The sequence below is a fragment of the Lepidochelys olivacea genome (assembly GCF_965140295.1).
Source record: "Lepidochelys olivacea isolate rLepOli2 genome assembly, chromosome: 9".
In the NCBI taxonomy this organism is placed as follows: Eukaryota; Metazoa; Chordata; order Testudines; family Cheloniidae; genus Lepidochelys; species Lepidochelys olivacea.
In genome coordinates, this window is record NC_140419.1 from 101805673 (window position 1) to 101822945 (window position 17273).

At 46.1% G+C, this 17273-nt stretch overlaps 1 protein-coding gene across 2 annotated transcripts in view; it reads right to left on the bottom strand.

The window, feature by feature from the left end:
• HTR2C (5-hydroxytryptamine receptor 2C) overlaps nucleotides 1–17273 on the bottom strand; it is a 352370-nt gene that overhangs the window by 143271 nt on the left and 191826 nt on the right. The gene's annotated exons all lie outside the window — the stretch shown is intronic.

Below are 17273 nucleotides of genomic sequence, written 5' to 3' on the forward strand. Positions count from 1 at the left end.
GGAAGGTCTGGCATGAAATATGTTTGTTCAGTCTTAATTCAATCCTTTTTGCTGACGTACATACACTCCGCACAGTTATACATACTTATGTGCATCTTTTGTTAATATTTTTGTTTTTATTTGAAACCATTGTTTTCTGCAGCTGCGAGATGGGACAATTCTGCTACCTTCTTCCAGTCTATCCACAGCCAGCTGGACTTTTATACCATGCTAACAATCATAGCATTTGAGTGTTTCACCACGGTCCAGAGAAGGGTGAGGAAAATGACAACAGAGAGACGTGACATGAGGAGAGGTTTAGCAGACTAGCGCTCTTTAGAATGGAGACAAACAAGAGATGGACAGGATGGAGGTACATAAAATAAAGAATGGTATTGAGATGGTCATTTGGTTAATTTATCCGTTCTCTCATAATACAAGAACAAAGGGACAGACACTCATTACATTAGGCCCCTTGACACAACTTTAGCAGCCTAAAGGGATTTTAAAAGTGATTAAGCTAAACCTTCCTTTGATGCATTTAGTAACAGCCACTGTCAGAGAAATGACAATGGCCTAATTCCTGTTCCAAACCCCACAAACTGTATTGTAAACAAAGAGCCAAATTCAACCCCTGCATGTGTCTTCTGCTGAAGTCAATGGGAGTCGCATGTATGTTATCAAAGGCAGAGTTGGACTATAATAATAATGTGAACAAACTGCTGCTGTTTGGATGGCATCTCTATATCTGCTATTTGCTAGCATAACTAATCCAATAACGCTTCATTTTTAACGTACAGAATCTACCTATAAAAATCAGTGCAAGCAATGGGGTAATGGCCTTTTCAGAAGGCTACAGAAACCTAAATTACAAAAATGTGCCCCCACATTTTTTTTTATGCAATGGCTCCAGGGTTATCACTTGAGCAATGAAGTTGTCTGCTTAGCCTTTGTCCCTGGCTTTGAGTCTCCTTGTGTGTAGGATCAACCCGGACCCTCTATCTAAACTTGGAATGAGACCCTGGGGGTTCCCAAGGTCCATTCCAGTTATAATGTGTTAACCAGAATGTATTTCATTCCACCCCATCTTGTCACAACCAGTGCGGGGGAACTGACTCAGTCTATGTTCTGGCTATTATGATCTCCACTGCAAGAATTTGGGTGCTTCGTGCAGCGTATTCGGAGAGGGAAGGCGAGAGTAACAAACTGTATTCCTATGTATGATCTTTTCAGTGCTGTGCGGTTGGATTCACTGGCCACTATCATCCCGCTATGTTTGCTGCCTTGCTGACCTCACAGGAAGAGGCAGAATGGAGAGACAACCAAAGCAGGACACTAAAAGGCTTAATGCCCATATTGGTAAGTCTATTAAAAGTCTATAACTTTGCTCAGCCAGCGATGGGCATGAACATTACAACGCCTTGTTCCTGTGACACAGACTGTAGGGGGACACTAAATGACAGCTTAAATCTTTAGTGCATTTCCCTTTACTCTCTCTACAGATGTCCTCCTCACCAGCAGCACCATTGGAAGGTACCCTGAAATATTGTTCAACCACCTCCTGTGTGCCTCCTAGTGGCCAGAGGTCACTCTACTGCGCTCTGCCTCCATTTCCCCTCTTCCAGGCTCTTTAAGAACTCACAGTTCAAAGGTGGCGCAAACAGTCCCCACAGGGGGTCCCATTTATTGAATTCTCTGATAGAGACTGGCTCTCTAGGCCCCAGGCAGTTCAATGTCTCTCTCCTGATTAGCCCAACATAGCACAAAATACATTCACAGAGTCTTCATTTCTGGGGATTTCCGCTCTCCCCTGCTTGCTCTTTCCCAAGCTGCCTGCCTGGAGAGCTTTCTCTCACTCGCTCCTGCTTCTTCAGCTCGTTTCCCTGCCGACTCAGGGCCCTGCAGGGCCCATCTTGCTCCCTACAGTGTCCACAAACCTAGCTGCCATTCCCTGGGCTCCCTGCTCCTCATTCCTATGACTTGCTGCTTTTTTTATCCTGGGATCACCTTATTCAACTCAGGTGCGGCTCATCCTAGAAGGCTTAGCCCCAGGCGTTCCAGCCCATGGGCAAGCCATCCTATTACATGCCCAGTCTTTAAAATTAGAAATGGTTACAAGAAAAATAAAGATAAAACATTTACTAGTACTACTTACAAAACCATCTTAATTACACAGCACATTTTCTCACCATATGCTCCAGCAGATTACTGATCAAACTCTCAGGTCAGGAACCCTTGCCTAGAGTCCAACAGCTATTTCCTTCTCAGGTGTGGAGAATGAGGTGGGCAGGGTAAGAGACAGGGGTGCCTTGCGGTGTTTGTCCCTCTTTCTATAGTTTCAGTACCCCTCCTGAAAAACATTTCCAGCTGACACCAAGCAGACAAACAGTTTATATGGAAGGATATTCTCTGCTGTTTTTTTTCTCCTGTTGAAATTGAATTTCTTTTGTTTTCCCTCCCTGCTTGATGACTCTGTTAACTGCTTAAATGCAAATTAAGACAAGTACACATTGCTTCCTTTGTTTAGGACAGACCTGACTTCTGCCTGGGCAGGTTATGGGGTTTGGAATATGGGCTAATAAAATCCTACAGGGGAATCTTACAACTTCTCATACAGTGTTGCCACACATATTTTACCAGGATAATGCTGACCAACAAATTATGAGTTTTCAAATGATACCTTACAAGGCATCTCTTGTACAAAGATTATTGCAATAGTGTGTAGGGTGTGAATACAGGGGTGTATTGTGTCACAATTGTCCATGTATTTCGTTAGGATAATACTGAATACATCCCTTACCAGCATGCCTAACATAACCTACTTCTGCTGCTGGTACATGGACTGCTGCCCTGATTCACCTCCTCTGGTCAGGAGAGTGCTGTTCAGCGATGTTACACTGAACTAAGAATAACCATTGCTTCTCCCTAGCCCACAAACTAAGGTCATGCTGCTCAGAGTACCAGCTAAAAAGATGGTGAAACTTCAAGAGTATGTAGGAATGGGTTAACTTGGTTCCCTTCCCCAGTGTCTGAAGAATTACTGCATGGCCACACACTTGCTTGCACCCTTTCTGGATTATTCTTTAGACCTGCTGATCGATTTAAATAAGGAGCTTTGGGTGTACAGAAAGCATCTAGACCTGAGACATATATTACAGTATCCTGCAGTTATGGTAAAAACTTTACAATATTTGGACTTAGAGGATAATTATGGAGTAACTAATAAGTATGAAGGAAATAGTGACTGTAGTGGTTAGAGCAGGAGACCGAGATTCAGGATCTGGGTGTTCTATGGCCCCTGGGTCACTGTGTCACCTTTGCCATATCAGTTTAATCCCAGACCTCAGTTCAGTCATCAAAATAACGAGTACAATGCCCAGTACACACACTGTACATCACCGCGGCTGTTGTGAAGTGGGTGGTAAAATACTTGAAGGTCTTTGGAGGCAAGCTGCTATAGAATATAACCATTATTATTATAATAATAACACAGGATTCAGAGAGATACATTCACCGAGAAGCTCCATTCATTTAATTATGTAATAAAATGTTCAGAAGGTGCTGAATTCTGTGCAAACAACGGATTTGTTCTTCATACCCTATATCAGACAATCATTCCAATGCCTGGGGAAGAGGTACAGTGTCATCAGCTGAAAGAACTGGCAATGGGTGCTGAGTCTTCTTTGTATGATAAAGAGAGGTTCTGCATCATGTCAAAGACAGTATATAGCGCACGAGTGAGCAATGTGTGCAGGGTCAGGAGAGGCGGCAATCTCTCTTATTTGTCTAATTTCTTGTTTCCTTCCCAGATCTTTTCCCTTATTACATCCAGAGTAAAAATGAAGCACCCACCTCCAGGATGAATACAATAGTTATTATTTAGCAGCCATTTACATCCACTGTGGATTGTGGTGAAAATGTCAGAAAATTGGGGTAATATGTTTATTCAAGGATAAGTGCAGACTGCTGGTGTACACAGATTGCTCTCAATGATTTCACTTATTTTCCCTTATGCCATCTGTACCCATTCTCCCTAACGTATAGCTGCTTTTGTTAAACAATACAATATAGTAACTAGACATTAACTTTATATCAACCAGCTGTCAGTTCAGCAGAGACCTCAGAACTTTTCTTGGTGACAATCAAGATGCTACTGAAGTACCACATGGTGGTTTTGAATACTGGTGTGGACTAATTAAAGGTTGTGAAATTCAGGATTAGGAATCATCTGCTGAACTGACGTTGATGCCACTGAGGCCATACCCAGAGTAAGCTATTATTTATGTGAGAAAGCATGGCAGATTGTCTCCAATTGTTTTCGTTCTGGGACACACAGAACAAACTGTGTATCAAGATATTTAGGACAAATGTAACAGGTCGGATTCTTATCTCAGTAAGAATGGTGTAAATTAGGAGCAACTCTACTGAATGCAATGGAATTACAGTAATATAAGAAGGGAGTGAGCAAGATTAGAAGCAAACCTAGTAAGTAAAGAGTTACATCCAGTTAGAATCCACCCCTTCATTTTGGTTGCATCTTGACTTATGAAGCTGGATATAGGGATAAATGGTGTCTTGGGAGCTGAAGATAAGGGGCTTACAAAAATCTAATTTTATGGTGCATTCTCTTAATATTTTATTTTATTTTAAAAAGCACTGGAAATTAAACACATTATTTAACCTAATTACTGCCCCAAAGGCAGCGGTGAATAATATTAATGGAATCTTTTTTTTTTCCATGGCAGGTAGTTACTAGCAAATTAATCAAGTGAATTAATTAGATGCATTAAAGTGTACAGCACCAGATAGAAGTGGATTCTGCAGAAACCAGAAGTTGTGATGAAAATTAGATTTTGTTGGCAGTCACTATGAATGTTTATCCAAACACCTCCAGGAAAAGGGTCATTTTAATTCAGTGATATGCATTGCAAAAATGGGGAGTTAAACTCCCTTCTCTACTCCAACCAGACTTATCAGCATCACATCCCAGTATCTCCTAGCCCTGGTCTACACTAGGACTTTAGGTCGAATTTAGCAGCGTTAAATCGATTTAAACCTGCACCCGTCCACACAATGAAGCCCTTTATTTCGACTTAAAGGGCTCTTAAAATCGATTTCCTTACTCCACCCCTGACAAGTGGATTAGTGCTTAAATCGACGTTGCCGGCTCGAATTTGGGGTACTGTGGACACAATTCGATGGTATTGGCCTCCGGGAGCTATCCCAGAGTGCTCCATTCTGACCGCTCTGGACAGCACTCTCAACTCAGATGCACTGGCCAGGTAGACAGGAAAAGAACCGTGAACTTTTGAATCTCATTTCCTGTTTGGCCAGCGTGGCAAGCTGCAGGTGACCATGCAGAGCTCATCAGCACAGGTGACCATGATGGAGTCCCAGAATCGCAAAAGAGCTCCAGCATGGACCGAACGGGAGGTACGGGATCTGATCGCTGTATGGGGAGAGGAATCCGTGCTATCAGAACTCCGTTCCAGTTTTCGAAATGCCAAAACCTTTGTGAAAATCTCCCAGGGCATGAAGGACAGAGGCCATAACAGGGACCCGAAGCAGTGCCGCGTGAAACTGAAGGAGCTGAGGAAAGCCTACCAGAAAACCAGAGAGGCGAACAGCCGCTCTGGGTCAGAGCCCCAAACATGCCGCTTCTATGATGAGCTGCATGGCATTTTAGGGGGTTCAGCCACCACTACCCCAGCCGTGTTGTTTGACTCCTTCAATGGAGATGGAGGCAATACGGAAGTAGGTTTTGGGGACGAAGAAGATGATGATGAGGAGGAGGTTGTAGATAGCTCACAGCAAGCAAGCGGAGAAACCGGTTTTCCCGACAGCCAGGAACTGTTTCTCACCCTAGACCTGGAACCAGTACCCCCCGAACCCACCCAAGGCTGCCTCCTGGACCCAGCAGGTGGAGAAGGGACCTCTGGTGAGTGTACCTTTTAAAATGCTATACATGGTTTAAAAGCAAGCATGTGAAAGGATTACTTTGCCCTGGCATTTGCGGTTCTCCTAGATGTAGTCCTAAAGCCTTTGCAAAAGGTTTCTGGGGAGGGCAGCCTTATTTCGTCCTTCATGGTAGGACACTTTACCACTCCAGGCCAGTAACACGTACTCGGGAATCACTGTAGAACAAAGCATTGCAGTGTATGTTTGCTGGCATTCAACCAAAATCCGTTCTTTAGCTCTCTGTGTTATCCTCAGGAGAGTGAGATATAATTCATGGTCGCCTGGTTAAAATAGAGTGCTTTTCTTCAGGGGACACTCAGAGGAGCCCATTCCTGCTGGGCTGTTTGCCTGTGGCTAAACAGAAATGTTCCCCGCTGTTAGCCACAGGGAGGGGGGAAGGTTGAGGGGGTAGTCACGCGGTGGGAGGAGGCAAAATGCGACCTTGTAACGAAAGCACATGTGCTACGTATGTAATGTTAACAGCAAGGTTTACCCTGAAAGAGTGTAGCGACTGTTTTATAAAATGTGTCTTTTTAAATACCGTTGTCCCTTTTTTTTTCTCCACCAGCTGCATGTGTTTCAATGATCACAGGATCTTCTCCTTCCCAGAGGCTAGTGAAGCTTAGAAAGAAAAAAAAACGCACTCACGATGAAATGTTCTCCGAGCTCATGCTGTCCTCCCACACTGACAGAGCACAGACGAATGCGTGGAGGCAAATAATGTCAGAGTGCAGGAAAGCACAAAATGACCGGGAGGAGAGGTGGCGGGCTGAAGAGAGTAAGTGGTGGGCTGAAGAGAGTAAGTGGCAGGCTGAAGAGAGGGCTGAAGCTCAAATGTGGCGGCAGCGTGATGAGAGGAGGCAGGATTCAATGCTGAGGCTGCTGGAGGACCAAACCAGTATGCTCCAGTGTATGGTTGAGCTGCAGCAAAGGCAGCTGGAGCACAGACTGCCACTGCTGCCCCTCTGTAACCAACCGCCCTCCTCCCCAAGTTCCATAGCCTCCACACCCAGACGCCCAAGAACGCGGTGGGGGGGCCTCCGGCCAACCAGCCACTCCACCACAGAGGATTGCCCCAAAAAAAGAAGGCTGGCATTCAATAAATTTTAAAGTTGTAAACTTTTAAAGTGCTGTGCTTAAAGTGCTGTGTGGCATTTTCCTTCCCTCCTCCACCACCCCTCCTGGGATACCTTGGTAGTCATCTCCCTATTTGTGTGATGAATGAATAACGAATGCATGACTGTGAAGCAGCAATGACTTTATTGCCTCTGCAAGCAATGATTAAAGGGAGGAGGGGTGGGTGGTTAGCTTACAGGGAAGTAGAGTGAACCAAGGGGCGGGGGGTTTCATCAAGGAGAAACAAACAGAACTTTCACACCGTAGCCTGGCCAGTCATGAAACTGGTTTTCAAAGCTTCTCTGATGCGTACCACGCCCTCCTGTGCTCTTCTAACCGCCCTGGTGTCTGGCTGCGCGTAACCAGCAGCTAGACTATTTGCCTCAAACCTCCCACCCCGCCATAAACGTCTCCCCCTTACTCTCACAGATATTGTGGAGCACACAGCAAGCAGTAATAACAGTGGGAATATTGGTTTCGCTGAGGTCTAAGCGAGTCAATAAACTGCGCCAGCGCGCCTTTAAACGTCCAAATGCACATTCTACCACCATTCTGCACTTGCTCAGCCTGTAGTTGAACAGCTCCTGACTACTGTCCAGGCTGCCTGTGTACGGCTTCATGAGCCATGGCATTAAGGGGTAGGCTGGGTCCCCAAGGATACATATAGGCATTTCAACGTCCCCAACAGTTATTTTCTGGTCTGGGAATAAAGTCCCTTCCTGCAGCTTTTGAAACAGACCAGAGTTCCTGAAGATGCGAGCATCATGCACCTTTCCGGGCCATCCCACGTTGATGTTGGTGAAATGTCCCTTGTGATCCACCAGAGCTTGCAGCACTATTGAAAAGTACCCCTTGCGGTTTATGTACTCGCTGGCTTGGTGCTCCGGTGCCAAGATAGGGATATGGGTTCCGTCTATGGCCCCACCACAGTTAGGGAATCCCATTGCAGCAAAGCCATCCACTATGACCTGCACATTTCCCAGGGTCACTACCCTTGATATCAGCAGATCTTTGATTGCGTGAGCTACTTGCATCACAGCAGCCCCCACAGTAGATTTGCCCACTCCAAATTGATTCCCAACTGACCGGTAGCTGTCTGGCGTTGAAAGCTTCCACAGGGCTATCGCCACTCGCTTCTCAACTGTGAGGGCTGCTCTCATCTTGGTATTCATGCGCTTCAGGGCAGGGGAAAGCAAGTCACAAAGTTCCATGAAAGTGCCCCTACGCATGCGAAAGTTTCGCAGCCACTGGGAATCGTCCCAGACCTGCAACACTATGCGGTCACACCAGTCTGTGCTTGTTTCCCGAGCCCAGAATCGGCGTTCCACAGCATGAACCTGCCCCATTAGCACCATGATGCATGCATTGGCAGGGCCCATGCTTTCAGAGAAATCTGTGTCCATGTCCTGATCACTCACGGGACTGCGCTGACGTCACCTCCTCGCCCGGTATCGCGTTGCCATGTTCTGGTGCTGCATATACTGCTGGATAATGCGTGTGGTGGTTAATGTGCTCCTAATTGCCAAAGTGAGCTGAGCGGCCTCCATGCTTGCCTTGGTATGGCGTCCGCACAGAAAAAAGGCGCGGAACGATTGTCTGCCATTGCTCTGACGGAGGGAGGGGCGACTGACGACATGGCTTACAGGGTTGGCTTCAGGGAGCTAAAATCAACAAAGGGTGTACCTGTACATCAAGGAGTATTTCAGGCAGGACTGCACGGAGGGTTCCAATAAGAAATGGTGCACCTAAATTATCGTTGTTATTGGAACAAGGAGGTTAGCCTGGCCTCTGATTGATACATGGCTAGATTTACCTCGCTGCACCTTCTCTGTGAGTGACTGCAGTGTGATCTAGACAGGGGAGGAGGCAAATGAGTACAAAACAAATCTGGTCTATTTCTTGTTCTGACCCACTCCATCTATCTTTTACATCTTTGGCTGGCAGCAGACGGTGCAGAAGGACTGCATGCCATCCACATCTCATGGCTGCTCGGCAGAAGATGGTACAGTACGACTGCTAGCCATCTTCATCTCTTGCCTGCCTGGCATAAGATGGTACAATACGACTGCTAGCAGTCCGTATCGCCTGCCCGCTCACCATAAGACGGTTCAATACGACTGCAGGACTAAAGAGAATGACCTGGTCAAGTCACTCCAAATTTAGTCCCTGCGCCCATGTCTGCCCAGGCGCTCCCAGCCGACATGGCCAGGAGCACCTCGGACACGACGAGGACGACTACTGTGCAGCAAAGCCGTACCGTGTCTGCCAGCACCCAGGAGACATAGGGTGACGGTTACCTGAGCGGGCTCCATGCTTGCCGTGGTATGGCGTCTGCACAGGTAACTCAGGAAAAAAGGCGCGAAATGATTGTCTGCCCTTGCTTTCACGGGGGGAGGGAGGGAACGGGGGCCTGACGATATGTACCCAGAACCACCCGCGACAATGTTTTAGCCCCATCAGGCATTGGGATCTCAACCCAGAATTCCAATGGGCAGCGGAGACTGCGGGAACTGTGGGATAGCTACCCACAGTGCAACACTCCGGAAGTCGACTCTAGCCTCGGTACTGTGGAAGCGCTCCGCCGAGTTAATGCACTTAATGCACTTAGAGCATTTTCTGTGGGGACACACACACTCGAATATATAAAACCGATTTCTAAAAAACCGACTTCTATAAATTCGACCTAATTTCGTAGTGTAGACATACCCCTAGCTAACCTTTCACACTATAACAGGTATTGGATATTTTCAGTATCATAGGTGTTTGGCAGCTACGTTCCCTTCCTCCTACCCAGAGTTTCCTCTTCTTTCCTTCCCTTTCCAACAATTTGCAAGAATCATTCTGGATAACCGCTTTCCTGGAAATTCCCCAAATCCTATTCACACCAGAACAGAAGCCAGGAGTTCTTGGCTCCCAAGCCCTGCTCAGTTCACTAGACATTGCTGCCTCTCTTACATACACTTCAAACAAAAGCTACCTTGGTGCAATTTTGCACAAGTTATGTGAACTTTGAAACAAGCACATTTTCCCCTAAAGACATTTAGCAATAAATGTTTTGCCCTGTTCCACTTAGAACCAAATCTGTAAGTCACATAACCAGAGAGTATAAGATTTTCTGGTGCTCCAATCAGCCTTCAGCCATTATACATCTTTCATTTTATACCTACTCCTAAGAGATTATAGTCATTGAACTTGTTTATGTCTCATAGCAACTACCCTTCTAACAGATCCAAACTTTCCCTGAAAGAACACTGAACATTTTCAAAGAAATAAAAGCTTTGGAAATCACGGATGTGCTAGAAAATGTAAGCATTCTCATAAGTGCTTGTTAGAGAGCGGAAAATGGAAGAATTGCTGATCCATACAACTTAGTGCTCCCACAGACCAAAGGAGAACAAGTCAGAAGTCACACTGTGCCAACCAATCAAATTTACTGGGAAACGCTACAGTTTCCCAGGTTACGGCATATAGTACTGAGAGCCTGATCTTAGGAAGAGCTGAGTATCCTCCCTTTCCACTGAAGATCCGCTTTTCTTTACATACGTTACTTGAGGGCAGGACCTGTATCTCCTCTTTGTGCCATTCAGCCCCAACCTCACTCTGTGTGCCCTATAGTTAGGCTTGGAAGGATTAGATTTTCATCAGTAAATGTCGGTACACATCAATTTCACCATCCACACGCAGACTGACAACAAAATATTTTCATCAAAATTTAGAGAAAGGCAAAGTAAGAAAAATGCTGTTTGCAGATTGATTTATGGATATTTACTTTGTATATTTTGACATATGATGCTTACAATTTGTCTTTTAATGGTCATAAAGCTTTAACTTTTTGAATCACAGCATCATTAATTAATCATGGTCCGACACGCCCCCCACTCAATCTCACACAACTGTGAAAATTTAAATACATAAAAATCTAAAAAAAATTACTTAAAAATAAACATTGATATTATACACTGAAATTATAGAAAATCAAAATCCAATTCTGCCAAACCTCATTAGAGTTAATAACACTGAAGTTACTGGTGACACTCATTACTGCCTGTATGGTCTGGGAAGAAGGGATGGGATCGCACATACTGGCATTTCCAGTTTGGTTCTATTGTGGCAAACTTCGTACCAGGGAGCAACCTCCAGGTGCAAAAATATGCACAAGACTGAGAATAATAATAGAGAGAAAGCCAGAGAGGCAGCGGAGATCAGCTGCGACACGAATAAGCAATGTATGTATTCATTATTGTTTGCCTATCTTTCCTCTCAGTAACTTCAGCCTACTTACTGGCATGGAAAATCCCAGATGAAAAATTCAACTGCTTTCTGCTGGTTCTGATAGGCAACCAACAGACCAGTTAAATAATTTTAATTGAGTCTTCTGGGGCTTCTGCCGGGGACAAGGCGCCATGTTTGGTTACCATTCCCACAGCTCCTTCTAGTGATTCTAGGTATTTTGACCATAGTGCTAGACAGAGCATCAATGTTTTTCAGAACTGCAATGTCACAACAGATTGACCCAGCCTAATCCTTATTGCAGATTTCTTCAACCACATTCAAACACTGTCTGCTCAAGAAATGTCCAAGACTAGAAGAGAGAAGTCTTGCAGAACAGACCTGAGGTGTGCTAACAGAACTGCACATGGAAAGCTGCAGTATGTGCATTCAAGCTCCCTCTAGCCAGTGCTTTGAGGCACCCACTTTAAAGAGTCACCCCAATGTTTCTTTGGAAAGGTAACTGTCCAACTGAGGTTGATTGGTTGGTAGTGCTGTTATTTTCTGTTTTGTTCACTTTTTATTCATGTTAACAACGCAACACACAGTGAACAATACACATACAGATGTGCAACACTTTCATTATGGACTCCCCAAAACACACAAAAGTCAGACCCATAAATCTTGTGAGGAAACTGGGCCAAGTTCTAAGAAAACTTGAACCAATGTGCCATTCTTCATTAAACACCACAAAACTCACTGCCTTGGATGGCTTTGATTAAAGTAAAAATGGGGCAGAGAGGTGGTGTTCAGATCTGGATTAGGTTCTGGCTAGAGTTCGGAATTTGGGTTCAAGACCAACTCAGGGATCGGGCTTCGGTTTGGATTTGTTAGGCATTTTTTCAACTAAAGAAAATCACAGTGACATGTTCTAACCTGGTTTTTAAAAAAACATATCATTTCGTACCCATATTTGAATCCAGAAATAGGACCGGGGAGAGTGACATGTTGATTAAGTCAACAGACAAAATGCTGATGTCTCTTTGGAATCGGCAGCAGCTGTTCCTAAGAGCAAATTGTGTCCCCTGTGGTGGAGCTGGCAGGCAGAAAGTTAACATTTAGCTCCTGCAGGAGCTGAACCCATCAGTAACAGGCAGGGCTGAGTCAGCAGATATGCATTCTATCCAGAGAATATGGATGAAAGGAACTTCTGCCTTTACATTAATTATTTAATATAATTTACACAACCCTTCTGTTCGCAATCTGGATCTGCACAGAAAAACTGTTATCTGCCCCAGATCTCAGCAAATTTTAATAGTTACAGAGCACGAAGGAAGAACTTCTCAACAACAGCAATTGTTTAAAGCTGTTAGCACTTTCAGGCATGAATAGCTTTGTATAAAATCCTGCTTTACCTCTGACTCAGGCTCTCCATTCACAACGTCTGGCTATCATAGAATCATAGAATATCAGGGTTGGAAGGGACCTCAGGAGGTCATCTAGTTCAACCCCCTGCTCAAAGCAGGACCGATCCCCAACGAAATCATCCCAGCCAGAGCTTTGTTAAGCCTGACCTTAAAAACCTTAAAGGAAGGAGATTCCACCACCTCCTTAGATAACACATTCCAGTGCTTCACCACCCTCCTAGTGAAAAAGTTTTTCCTAATATCCAACCTAAACCTCCCCCACTGCAACTTGAGACCATTACTCCTCGTTCTGTCATCTGCTACCACTAAGAACAGTCTAGCTCCATCCTCTTTGGAACCCCCTTTCAGGAAGTTGAAAGCAGCTATCAAATCCCCCCTCATTCTTCTCTTCCACGGACTAAACAACCCCAGTTTCCTCAGCCTCTCCTCATAAGTCATGTGTTCCAGCCCCCTAATCATTTTTGTTGCCCTCTGCTGGACGTTTTCCAATTTTTCCACAGCCTTCTTGTAGTGTGGGGCCCAAAACTGGACACAGTTCTCCACAGAGGGCTGGTCACGTCCTCCCCATGCTGTGCTGCCCATAAGTATCCCGGGGCACATATCTGAACCAGAGCCACAAGTAGAGTGGGCACATGGATGACCGTATTGGTCTCACCCAATCTCACAAACATCTCGCAGGGGGAGCAAGATAGCTTCTCCAAATTTCTGGGGTTGGTATCAGAGTGCCAGAAGCAATGATATGCTTCTGAAGGCACTGCCTCTGGGAACAGTGTCACAGTTGTTATGTGTGCATAAGCAGCCATTCAGAATAGCCACAAGTACAGTTCATCAGGTTTCCAGCCACACAACCACCCCCTGGCTGAGGACAGCTGCTTGTCTCCTTATAGCAGCACAAAACCACACCAGTTACTGGGATCACTGGAGGGAATAAAATTGCTCCCCAGTAAGATGCTTTATGGTAAATAGAAAAGGAGGACTTGGGGCACCTTAGAGACTAACCAATTTATTTGAGCATAAGCTTTCGTGAGCTACAGCATCCGATGAAGTGAGCTGTAGCTCACAAAAGCTTATGCTCAAATAAATTGGTTAGTCTCTAAGGTGCCACAAGTCCTCCTTTTCTTTTTGTGGATACAGACTAACACGGCTGCTACTCTGAAACCTGTCTTTATGGTAAATGTGACTCCTGAATACGTTTTCATAGCTAGGTTACAACTTTGGCCACAGTCAAAATGATGGATTTCTAATGTAAATACTTAACCCTGGGTGTCCCTTTCCAAGCCACGGAAACCTATTAAAATCTGCCAGTAACAAAGGGTTACATCATTGTCAAGACTTGAAAGCTCCTGGATTCTTATGTTGCAATTCCACACACATCTGCCGCTTCTGAATCTCTCGAATGTCTGTCTGGAAGAAGGTTGATAAAACTGCACAGCTCTCAGTTATGTTAACATAAGCTACACCTACAGAGTGCTGGGGGAAGAGAGAGCCACCTTTACCACAGCCAGGTCAATGCATGACTGCCTCTTTCTCTGTAGATCACCATCAAGAACAGTTTGGAAAATGCCAGCAGAAAATTCTCGACAAAAGGCCCAAGGTCCAACTTTATATTTGCTTCTCTACCACAAAGGAGCCAGTCAGGGTTTTCCAGTGGAAAGCAGACACACATTGTGATACTTTGGGAATACACGGTCCCAGAACAAAACCCTCCGCTCGTTTCCCCCCTCCATTACCCAGCGTGACAGCACAACCATTATTACCAGCCGCACACATGAAGCCCTTGCAGTGGAACGTAGCTAGTTTTTTTCTGTGTGTCCCATCCCTAACCTGAACTCAGGTCTCTGGAGTTTAAGGGCTACCGCATTAAACACTGAAGAGCCTCCAGAAGAGGCATGTTAAAGGAAGACAAACAGTCCCTGCCATGATTTACCTACATGAAGCCTCTGCAAGTTTTTGTAAAGCAAGTAAAAGTGTATAGAGCAAACCTTCCCTCCCCTTCCAGACTGTGAGTGCTCAGCGGCAAACATGGCTGAACGCTTGTAGCATTAATGCCAGCCTCACCCCCTGCCGCTCAGTCACTGGTCTGACTTTCCAGTTTCACATCCAGTATTTCCAGGAGATGGGGGCGAAAGAGGCAGGTAACTGTGCCTAAACTCAGAGTCAATGGCTCCTCGAGCCCTGTCACATCGACTGCTAGTTTTATTTTTCACCCTTTCTATTTACATAGTTGACCACCCTTGCCATGTAAAAGCAAGGCAGCAAGGTATGAGACTTTACATTATTGACTGGCCCAGGACTGACTACTGGCTCTCCTGGGCTGCAGGCAGGTGTAATTTGGGGTGTGTGGAGGGGCTAAGGGTTGACACATTTGGGACAAAGGAGGAAATACGTCTTTGGCAGCCTGATTTAAAGAAAAATGCCCAAAGAAAGGTGGCTGTGAGAAAGGGCTCGGGTCTCTCCTGGGGAGAAGAAGCAGTGGAGGTCTGAGGCTCGCCATGGCAGAACTTTGCCTCAGCACCCACCCTCAGGGCCTCTGGGCTTACTCGGAACTGTGCCAGATGTCCCTCCATTTCCCCCAGACATTGTTACTGGATATTTTCCTCCGGCCATCCCTCCTCTCAGCAAACACCAAACTACTCCGGAGCTGCACTCAAGCTTCCAACCAACAACTGCCAAGTGGGATCAAAATTAGCCTATGAAGTCGGACAGCACCAGGCTATTCCCAGCTACTCCTACAGGATCTCCATCTCTGGCTGCTGAACGGGGCGGGCAAGAGAAAGAAATCAACCAACACAATAAAAATCATGGTACTAACATGTGATCTGCAAACCACGACTTTGTTCACTTTGGTTCTACGCTCTATCTCTTCGTCTATCCTTAGCCTTAGACTGCAAGCTCTCTGGGGCAGAGGCTGTCTCCCAGTGTTTGTTTGTACAGCGCCTAGCACATTGGGGTCCCCGTCTCAGAGGGGGTCTCTACCCACTACCAGTACAAACAATAAAGAACTGATCTGTGCTACAGGAGGGCTGGAAGCACTTCAGGTCCATTTACAAGTCACATCCCCCTATCCCAGAGTACTTTAACCTCAGCAATAGAATGAAAAGCAAAGGGCAGGGGCATGAGGCTACCAATTCTGGCAAGATCAACTTCTTCATATAAACTAGGATGAAACTTGTCTAGTCGGGAGAAAAAGAAACCCTGGAGCTGTCAGGCCAGTGTGCACACGCTATTAAAATGTGTCTTCACAAACTTTTAACAGTACTTTTCTTCCATCAAAATAATGAAAAGACGGGAAAGAAACATCTGACAGTGGTTTATGTTTAGAAAAAAAAGCTCTGGCTGGTGCTGAGTTATGGAGGGTAGGTGGTAAGCCATGGCTAACAGCTGCCCACTCCGTCAACATACCAGGGACCTCCGGAACTGAAAGCACAGGTCTCAACAGCTTCAGCTAAAGAACCAGGCTCTGGAGCTGGGACTGTTCTGGCCTCACATCCTCTATGGATCAGGCACAGAGGGAGGAAGAACAACCCACAGTGAGCATTGGGTTCCACACACAGAGAAATATTAATTCATTGATCTCCTACATGGCTTCAGCCAGAGTGTGCCTTCCTGCCCCGGGGTAGGTGGGTTCCTCCTAGGGCTCCGTCACGGGGAACAGAATTTCCTTCCCCCGCCCCGAGTGGGAGGCCCAGAGCCTCTGCATTGGCCCTGTGCTCCTGCTGACCCCACTCCCTGCCCAGGGACTGCCCCTGGCCACAGCTACCCTGGGGATCCCCCTTAAAGGGAGTTTCTCGCCTCCCCCATCTCCAGGCTGGAGAGACAACCTTTCCCTGGTAAACTCTGCAGGCCACAAGGGGATGATGTGACTTCTTCTGGCTCCACCCACTCCTTCCCCCCACATCCGGTCCCTGCCCTCACTCCGCGCAGACACCAAGAACATCAGCAAGACACCACACGGTCTGCTGCTGTGTGGGAGGAGAGAGACCTGCACACACCTCTAGGGGGCACAATCCTGACCCTCCACACCCCCATTTTTTTTTGCTGCATTGCCCTCCTGGGAGAGGATCAGACGGCCAGGGGGAAAGCACCTCTCCAGGCTGCTGGGTGCTGCCGTCACCAGCAGTCCTGATCGTCAGCTTAAAAGCCATTTTCAATGCAGTGTTTCAGGAGAGGGTGCACAGATGAGGTTCATTCATCTGGAGGAAGAAGAAAGGACCCCAGGAATGGGAGGCTGTCGTTGGTGCTACAGTGATAAAGCATCTTGAATTACTAGGCTGAAAACTTTTCCTGAATGTATCAGTCCGTTCAGAGACAGGTCTCATGCACTGACTGCAAAGTGAATTTCTTTCAACATCTGTATGTGCCTTCCTTCTCCCAGTGAGCAGCCCTGGCAGCTGTGCTCACCCAGCTCACTCCCTGGACTCGAACCAGCTTTTCAGTCCAGCTGAAATGGAGGTATAGCAAACCAGCGTAGCTGCGCACAAGTGCAAAGCTGCACTGTAGCGGAGCGAAAACACGCTAGGTGGGCAAAGCACAAGCCAACGTGCAGACACGGGAGACACTGGGGTTAATTAAAAGTTGCAAGGA